Raw genomic sequence first — 10,267 nt, 5'->3', positions numbered from 1 at the left:
CTAGCTTCGTATAAACAAATGTTCTTACTTGTGTTCACTTAACCAACACAATTACATATATCCGCGCATCATATAAGCATTATAAGTGAAATTCATACTCAATATAACCAGATGCATGAATAGGAAATAAAGACGTAGAAATTGTAGAATACTTCTCTTTATTGATAATTCCAAACCATTACAGACTCGACCTGCCCTGCGCACTCAGCTGCAGGGGTCTGCGCACTCAGCTGTCGACTTCTAGGCCTCTGCGCACTCAGCTGCAGGGGTCCGCGCACTCAGCTGCGGACTTCTAGGCCTCTGCGCACTCAGCTACAGAGCCTCTACCTATGCTATGACCCAAGACTTAGACTCCTACTTCAGAACTATCTCTCATACATGTTTGATCTTTCTTGATTGATATGTTTCTCTAACTACTTAGAGCTTAGCTCTATTTATACAATACCATGATCCGTGGATCATGGGTAGATCTTTTACAGTTGACATTAGATTTCCAAAATAAGGGCAGACAACCCTATGACTCTTTAAAATCTACGCACTCCGCGACCACAAAATGCGGAGTCTTTACACTTGGATTACAAAATTATGACCAAAATATGGGCTTTTAGCCCCAAAACTGCCCTTGGGGGATCCCGCGCCCAACACGGACGGGTCATATTTTCTATCAGAACTTCATCGGTCAAAAGATACAAACAATTACAAGGAAGATGAACACAAGACTGGCCAAATGTTGAATTGTCACAAGACTCTTTATAGTTCGGCCACACACATACTAAGAGGCCAAAACAGGGCTAGCCACAACACTTATTCGCGTGTAGAAAGTAAAACGGGAACTTATATTGTAGAAAGATACCAAGATTTATATCTTTGTTTGATAGTTGCTTGATACTTTGTCTTCAGAATTAATACTTTGTTTCCAGTTGTTCTCTTGAGTGTGGGATCATTGTATACTTTTATTTCCCAATATTGGAATGAAGAGACTTTCCGATTGAAGCTTGTGTTGAATTTTAGGAATGACAATAGTTTGAGTAAGGTGGACACACACTAACTGTTTTTTGGGTTAGTTGGGTTAGCACACAACAATTGCTTTGAGAGATTATTTATTTGGTGATATTTGGAGGCGAGTTTGAGTTATCCTTTAGCTTCTATTTACATTCAAAGTGAAGTGATTTGCTTTATTTCGTTTGCACATATAGTTGAGAATTAAGAATAGCTGGAGGTTTTGTTTTGAGATTGAAAAAGTCATGTTGATTGTAAGCCTTTAGATTGGTTGAATTCCATTTGTTTGCAATAGCCTTTTGATTGGTTTGCATAGATATTTTAGGATTTAATGGCCTAGATCGACAGTTGTTTGGTAAAAAAAAATAGCTAATAAACTACCATAGTGTTTGCAAGGTTTCAATCATAAGTTGATTGTTATTTGCAGGACAAAATAGGGTTTTGTTTTGCAGGTCCATGAAGTTCTTCTCTGGAATTTCTAGTGTTGCACCTTGAATTCCACGGAATGTGGATTGACATTAAATGTTGGTCCATTAATATACCACATAATCCACCCAACAATTGTGAGGATACATTTATGAAGTTTAAGTGTTATATATTGCTTATGATTTTATTTAAGGGATAAGGATCACTACAAGTGGTATTAGAACTCTTTCTTAGGTAAAAAAAAATGGAATAATATATAGAATATAGTTGATTTTTTTACTAAATCATGGTAGATAAAAGACAAATAAACCCTTAATTTTGAGAATAATCCATTAACTTCAAAAATATAAAATTCATCCACACAACGATAAACACAATAAAATACAGAGAACCCTTTTCAAGAAATCACTCTACAAGCCATACTTGTTGCAATACAATAGTCAATATCTACTACGTCTCAATATAATGATACTCATGTGCATATGTACTTTCTCATGAGTATTCCCATCGGTCTGTGCTAACTACCCTCATTATTATATTAATTTCTCTAACTACCTATGAGGCATATTTCATAATTATGGTCACATCACATTCATTATCTACTCGAGTAATTCGCTAGGTACCTCATATTATCCTCCCCAAGTACATTATCCTAACATGGATGGTCAAGATAACTAAGAAATGATTAACACATGTTATAAACCTCCCTTGGATATTAGCATGACACCATAAGCACTTGGATAACAATTAACACCAAAAGATGTCAATGATATAAGCCATCAATGGAAGAGGCATTGAGGTAGTTTTCCTTAAGGATTGCAAGAGTAACCAATCATAGTAAAATTGTTAAAATAGTGGTATAACTCCTAAGGCAACACTATAACCCAATTGTAAATAACTAACTCAAGATAGGTGTTTTTCTAAGAGAAACATAGACTAACCATTGTCACATTGAGAAATTAATAATAAAGATCTAAAATATTCCCCCATTTCTCTTCTTTTTTGGCACAAAAATTGGTTTTTTTTTTCCTTTTGTCTTTTATATCTTATGAAGCCTAAAAAGGAGTAAAAAAAAATGTTATAATACAATGGAGGAAACAAGTGTGTATATCTACTTATAATGATACTTGTGTGTGTGTGTGTGCGCGCACAAGCATTATATTGATATACATTGGAGACTTCACGTTACTGTATTGTTATAATAACATACATATCCAAATTCATGTTGCTACAATACAATAACATCAAGTCTCCAACATATCTCAATAGAATGACACTTGTGTGCATATATACTTTCATTTACTAAGAAAAATATGACATAAGAAGGACAACATACATAAATCAATATAAGACAAATAAATAATTTAATAAGATAGAGCGATGACCCCCCGGATGCGGGTGGTTGTTAGCAATACAGGGCCCATGGCTTGTCAGCAGGGCAGGTGTCCGCCCGGACAAGCCACGTACACCCAAAGGACAAGCCTTAAACACACAGGCATGCAGCATTCAAGGAGGGTAGTTAATTCTGGTTGCAGAGCCGTCTCCTCGGCATTCACTGCGAGCATTGAAACGCTAACCATGGCTCTTCATAGCCGGAAGCTCTCGGACATTCTCCCGCATTTCTCGCCTGCACCGATTCTGATCTTGAAGGAAGTGGCGGAGGCTCAATTCTTCGGCTCTCTGTCAGGCTCTGAGAGCGATTGCGACGGTTCAGGTGCCATAGACCGGAGCAATTGGAAAGCTTCCCGGTAGTTCAGTCGTGAACCTGGTCGTTTGGAGGTGCTGCATACCTTCCATCCGCCGTCTTGCAGGGGAATTGGGAGTCTGGTTCAGGGGAATAATCTGTGTGTACACGCCCGCCATCCGCACACCTTCAGAATGCAGCGTGAACGGCTTCGGGGTCCCAGTCGACGGGGCAGTTTCAGTGGAAGAGCCCCTTCTCCCTCCTCCTCCATTGAAGATTCCTCTGAGCATAGAAGACCAAGAGGAAGGCCTCCGGGCAGAGGAAGAGTTGCGGAACCTCCGGAGCAAATGGAGTGCGGGCATACTGAGCATCCAATGGTTAGATATCGCCTTCCCTGCACTCTGTCCAATTCTACCTTCTTCGTCACTGTTTCAGTTGAGCATTGCCGAAATCCGTGGGGAGATGATGATGCTCCTCATGCTGACCCTCCGCGGAATCCTGGGGTTGTCCCGACTGTGGACATGGAATTTCCGGCCGTTGATATGCTGAGGCTTGTTCATGATCCTGCAGCTGGTCCAAGCGAGCCTGTGCAGCGCAATGTCGGTAAGGGTAAGGCTATTCTCCAGCCTCCCTGCTGCAAGATGGAGGATGAGCCACCGACTACGAATGAAGACTAGTTCGCGCTCCAGGTTTCTCTGCATGAATTTTCTCTCTGTCAGCTCTCTTTGCGACCACATATGTATCTGCACTCAGTCTTTTTGTACTTCTGTTCATCTCTGTTATGGTGTCGGTTATCTGTTACTTCTGCAATGGTGTCTATGTGTCTATCGTGTCTATGGTGTCTACGTGTCGGTTATGTGTCTTTGTTGTCTCAGTCCATGTGTCGGCTACATAAGCGTCACTCTGGTTCCAGCTTTTGTAATCCTGATATGAACATTCTCGTGTTTACAGTCGGTCCCAGGACCAGTTTTACAGGGCCGCGGCCCTGGTGTAATACTGATAATGTAATTTGGCTCTCGCTGTAATATATTTTAGCTCAGTCTTATTTAGAGAAAAAAATAAGATAGAGCGATGACATTATAAAGCGATGTGACATTGTATTGATATGACTAACTAGTCATAATGGTTGATAGGTCATGTTCCTTGCTTAGGTCATGTCCTTTAGTTCAGATGTGTCATTTCATTTATTGCACCATATATATATATTCTCAAGATTAAGAGCTTATCTTTTATCTACCAAGATTTATTACAAGTGGTATCATTATTCCATGTTTTTGCACAAGAAAGAATTGTGATATCATTTATAGTGACAAGATAGAACAAGATAGAACACTTAAACTTCATAAATACATCTTCAAATAATAACACTAAGATATATATAACCTGTAGAGCTGTAACAAGGGTCTCTTTCACCTCTAGTTATCCCACATTAATAAGTCAATCCGGGAACGCTTTGTTATTGCAAAGAGTATCTCAATCCGAGGATATTCGTCAGAGTAATGCTTAGTAGTACAGCGTTCAGAAAATACAAGAGTAAACGGATGCTAAACTATGACTAAATTAATTTAAAAGAATAAAATCACATAGGGCAGTTTATCAGTCAAGGGTGCGGAAGCGATAACCCATCCCTCTAGAAACTGATGGAAAGGAAATTAGAGCATGGACCATAGGTCTGGGAGCTAGGAAACGACTGCTGAGGCTCACTACAGCCTTAGACCTTCTCTCACACCAAAACAGCAAATGCAAGTAAATGGAACGGCAGAAAGTAAAATGGAACAGCAAACAGGAAATGTCTAAAATGGAACAGCAGTAAATGGAACAGCAATCAAATAATCTAAGTCTCGCGAGTCAGAACCAAACTTGCTCTATTGAACCAAACTCACACTCTGCAATAAAATAACAATCTTCTCTCTTAAGGCAAATCGGATGAAATGTACTTTATGGAACAGCACTCACTGATGAATTATGGAACAGCAAGAATCAACCATATATACATACAACACGCTAATATAGTAATCTGACGATTAAGGTGAATACGACTATGTTTCCAAATAGAATAATATCACTTTTCGGATTCCAATAATCAAGATTTCAAATGAATCCAATAACAGTAATATTCAGTACAAACGCTCTGTAACAGAAATAGCTGGTTTAGACCAATAACATGCAATCAACTCCGAAAAGATTCACTCATACAATACAGAGTCACTACATGAATTTCCTGAAGAAACCATTGATGAATTAATCGTAGCAGAGCATGGAATAGCACATGAAAAGCATATCAGATTACTGAGCAATAAAGATAAGCAAACCACGCAGAAATCAAGTGATAATGATACAAAAGCAAGTGTCCTTCGGAGCCGGGCCCTTAGCTTCCAATGGTACACCGCCTTAGATTACTCCAGACGCAAAGATGAAATAAACACCAAGTCTTTTATATTAATGCATCAACAAACGTACAGTAAACCAAGTCTCAGTGAGAGTCGATGATCAAAGTTTAGTCTGAAACTGAAAATTACATAAAAGTCCCTTTGCTTAATGATGTTGTTCCTTTTTATAAAAGTAACGGCGGAGGTATCTAGGTAACAAAAAATAAGTAAAACAGCGATCCCTCAGGATCAAAGATCCTGAGGGATTCGCCAAACCGTTAATCCTTTACTTTTCTTTCCCTGTTCCGCCGAATTGGTATCCCTTCTTTCTTTCCTGGATCGTTCTGCTTCGATCTGTTCGATCTCGTTTGCATCTGGTTCCCTTCTAAAGGGACAGCAGTTATTCCTCCTTTGTCTTTCCCTTTTGAACGGCAGCTCTTTGTTTCCACCTTTCCCTGCATAGAAAAATGACAATTATCAGCGATTAAGATTTCCATACTAATTCTCACACGTTCTATTAGAATTCTTTATTTCTTTGAGTTCATGATGCAGAAAAGGTTACAATTGTTACTGAAAAGTTACTAAATTGTTTGTCAAAATCATACCTTTCAAGTGCTCCACATAACCCTTAAGGTGGGATAACACCATCAAATCCTCCGTGTGGAAGAAACCACTCAATCAACCATACTTGTTACAATACAATAACATCTAGTTTCCAACATATCTCAAAATAATGATACGCATGTGCATATATACTTTCATTTACTAATAAAAAGCAACGTGAGAATGAAAAAACGGAATTCCATACAAGGCAAATAAATAATTAAATTAGATGGAATGGTGATATTACAAAAGCCATATGACAATGTAATTATATTATTGACTAGTCACAATGATAGAGAGGTCATGTTCCTTTATTAGGTAATGTCCTTAATTATGATGTGTCATTTCATTTTTTTTGTTTGTTTGTGTGTCACTTATAGTGATCCTTAGCCCTTAAAGTGAATCACAAATGGAATAGAACCCTTACACTTTAGAAATGCATTCACAAAGTATTAACACCAAGATATAGAGAACCCTTAAGGTAAGGTAATTCCATCAGATACTTCTTATGGGAGGAATCACTTCAGAAGTCATGATTGCTACAACACAATAACATCCAACCTTCAACATGTCTTAATACAATGAATTTCATGTGCATATATACTTTCTCACAAATATTTATGCCACCTACCCCTCATTGTTATATTACTTCTCTAATTATTCAATGGGCATATTCCATAATTATGCCCACATTATATTAATTATCTCCTTGGGCACCTGACTAAATATCTCATACTATCCTCCTTAAATACATTACACTTTTATTGCAAAATTTAATCAAATTCCAAAAAACCTTGTTGCATATTCCCAAAATTAATATCAAGCATGATATTTTGTTTCGTGACCCATTACTTAAATAAATTGGAAGAAACAATTAAGGATTTAATAATTATTTCTTAACAATATTTAATTATTTAATTTCAAGTTTATTTCAATTATTGAAAATTCACGAAAAGTAGTTTAATAATTTTTTTGTAACTAGGCTAATCCTAGGTCAGGGCCAGCCCATCTATTGGATGGAAGAATGAATGATCTACCAACAATGAGATGTTGCCACTAAGATTGTGTGAAGCTCAATTGAATTTGGATGCCCCTTGAGATAATTTAATTACCCAAAATAACTTTCATCATCAAAAAAAATTTAATATTATATTAAAAAAAATTATTACAAAAAAAAAAATTAAAATTGACAACATTTATTATATATTATATAATACCACTAGAATTTGCACCAAGAGGTGCAAAGCAACGCCGATAGGAGAAGTGGGGAATATGGAAGCAAGTAAAATGAACATTTGAGTAAAATGCTACATATGTTGTACTACTCAACAACCCCTTCGTTATAGTTAAGAATATAATTAATAAATAATGGGGAGTGTTTTAAAATTTAGGTTATAATCCAAAATTTTCCAATAAAATAAGGAAATATTAGCTTTAAGATTCTAAAAAACTTAATTAAAAAGAGATATTTCCTTAATTGGAACTCAAAAATCAGAGTTTGAACAATAAACTTTAGGTTTAACTTTAAAACCTCTATGCGAAGGTATTAAAATGCCAATTAAAACCTTTCCAAAATAAATTTTAAAGTTTTAAGGCTTAAATATAATAAAAGTCGGCATATGTATGTAAATAGTAATAAAGAGGCCAACCCCACAAAGGGAAATTGGTCCCATATCCCCAGACGGAGCCACCATTCCAAATGGAAAAGGAGCTGCATTAAGTTCTAGACCGGGTGGTTTCCCCGACGTTGAGGCGGAGATTTTCGAGCCTCATCTCCATTTCATTTCTTAATTCCTTAAAAGGATATAATTTTAAGAAATTGATATTAACCTTTTGAATATTTTATCCTTTCATGTGCTTCCCATCTTTGCTATATATGATTAAGTTTAATTTTAATTTGAAGTCAAAAACAACCTAAGAAGAAACTGGATTCAAAAAAGGGAATGTTTAGGAAATAATGTAGCTTGTCTTTTAATTATTTCCTTACTTTGAATTTAATGAAAGGGAATGATTAGAAAAAAAATGTAACGCAAAAGAAAAGTGGTTTTAGTTTTTTTTTTTTTTTAGGTACTGTGAAATAGTTAATATATGTTTTTTAAAGTAGAATTAGAATTAGAATTGTACTAATCTACAAATATTTTTGATGTTGATGATAATTAACATTTAGCAAGGATGTTAATGATAATTAACTTCTTTTTATAACTTTATCAGATCTGTAAATCGGACGCGATACTATTTTGAATCAATTGTATAGCCATATTGGGTCTGTGTATTGGAGCTCTAAACAAATCGAAGGTCTTGTGATATCACACACCAGAGATCTGAGGTAACACTATATGATGCAGGAGTATTCAACTCAACAATATCATTGTATTTTAGTAGACATAGGGGGTCTTGTGTTTTCAAGGAAGTTGGTTTCCTATGTTTTGAATTAATGTAATTATTAAGGTTTTGAGTGATTTTAATGAGAGAAGCTAGAATAGGGATTTAATTAAGTATAGTGAGGCATATTAGTAAATATTCTCGAATGTAGGAGAACATGAGAGAATCAAGATAGTTGAGAGATTGAGAGATTTGAGAATTAATTGTAAAACTTAGATTAGGAGTTAGTTCATGATTTTGTGGATTAGAGAGGATCCTTAGAGATAAGGAAGAGACTTTAGGATTTTGTTGAGAAGATTATGGATCTAAACTAGGAATTGGTTGTAGAATCCTTTTGTATAAATGTAAGCCTAAAAGGCATAGTCAGGGGTTAGCTAGTTAGTCAGTCAAGTCGAGAGTTAGATAGATTTGATTGTAAGCCTACGGAAGGTAGGAAAACAGAGGCCACTGATTAGAAAATCAGGCAAGAGAGACAAAGAGTCTCATTATGTAATCATTTGTTTATATATGTATATACAGAGATTCAATTCCTAAACTGTGTAAGTGTGTGGTTTGAGTATTGAATGATAAATTATGTGTGAATTAGAGGTTCTGCACAGTATATGTATGCAGGTGGAGTTCGGGAAGAATCCAGAAAGAAGTGAGGATGAAGGGTCGGATCGTTGAATTCGATTAAAGGATCAAAGTAAAGTTCGGAGAGACAGTGGTTAAGGAATACGCAGAGTTAAGCTCGGGAGAGATTTATGGGGCAGAACAGCAAAGGACCAGAACCCTGAAGAAAGCCAAAACCACAGAAGAACATTGAAGGAACGTCATAAAAGCAAAGTAAAGAGAAGGACGAGAAATGAAGTAATGATGCACAGGAGTCGTTGGATCTAAAGATCAACAAACGAGGCTGAAGGCGATGGGCGACTAAGATTAAGCCGTACAACATAAGAGAAAGAAATGAACAGCGGAGATTAAATCCAACTACTTGTGGAAGGTGAATCACGGGAATCTATCTGGACCATCAGATTGACAGATCTGGTAGATCGACGGTGATCAACAATTGCGCGGGGGATAGGAGTGTACGGGTGCCATGATCACAGTTGAAGGCCCGCAATTGATCGTAGCCGTCAATCGCAAAAGTCAATGCTTACGTCACATTCAACTATGATATTAAGCCTGTAACTAACCCGCGTGCTAGTTGAAGGTCCGCAGACCATAGGATTTGATGGCCTCCGTCATCCAATGGATATCGGGCCATAAAGAGATCAGACTTTAACTTCAAGGGCAGACCCAAACATTTATAGGTTAAGGTTTATAATCCTTATCAGCTCTGTAAGGCCGGTTAAACGTCGTGCAAGTGGTTCGTGTGATATCGTTGCAGACCGTCGGATCAAATGGGTTTTGATTTACGGCGCAAGATCACCGAGCAGCTCTGTTGATCGGTGAAGACATCAACCGTTGAATTCAAGACAAGATCGACGATGGAGATTGAAGTGATAAGATTTGTGGAGAGTGGACCCGAGAAGGTTATAGGCACGATTTTACTTTAATTTGAGTCCGGTTGTGTTATCACATATCGCATGCGAGAGGAGAGGAATGCGATGAAGTCATACGTTGGTGTGATGTGATATTGCGACAATCGTTGATCTGGTGGACGAAATCAACGGTGGAAAAGGGCAATCACATATCGCAAATCGAGAGTTCTTAATGCACATTCTATTGAGTCCTTTGAAACTCCACGATTGCAATATATGATGAGCTAGCACGTAGAGCAGGGTTTGGTTAATATGCACGGTTATAGAATTAACCAAGGTTG

Source organism: Pinus tabuliformis, chromosome 5_1 (genome assembly GCF_031772625.1).
Source record: "Pinus tabuliformis cultivar Carrire ecotype Pingquan chromosome 5_1, CPIR1, whole genome shotgun sequence".
NCBI classification, from domain to species: Eukaryota; Viridiplantae; Streptophyta; class Pinopsida; order Pinales; family Pinaceae; genus Pinus; species Pinus tabuliformis.
Note: the sequence above shows the minus strand (reverse complement) of the source record.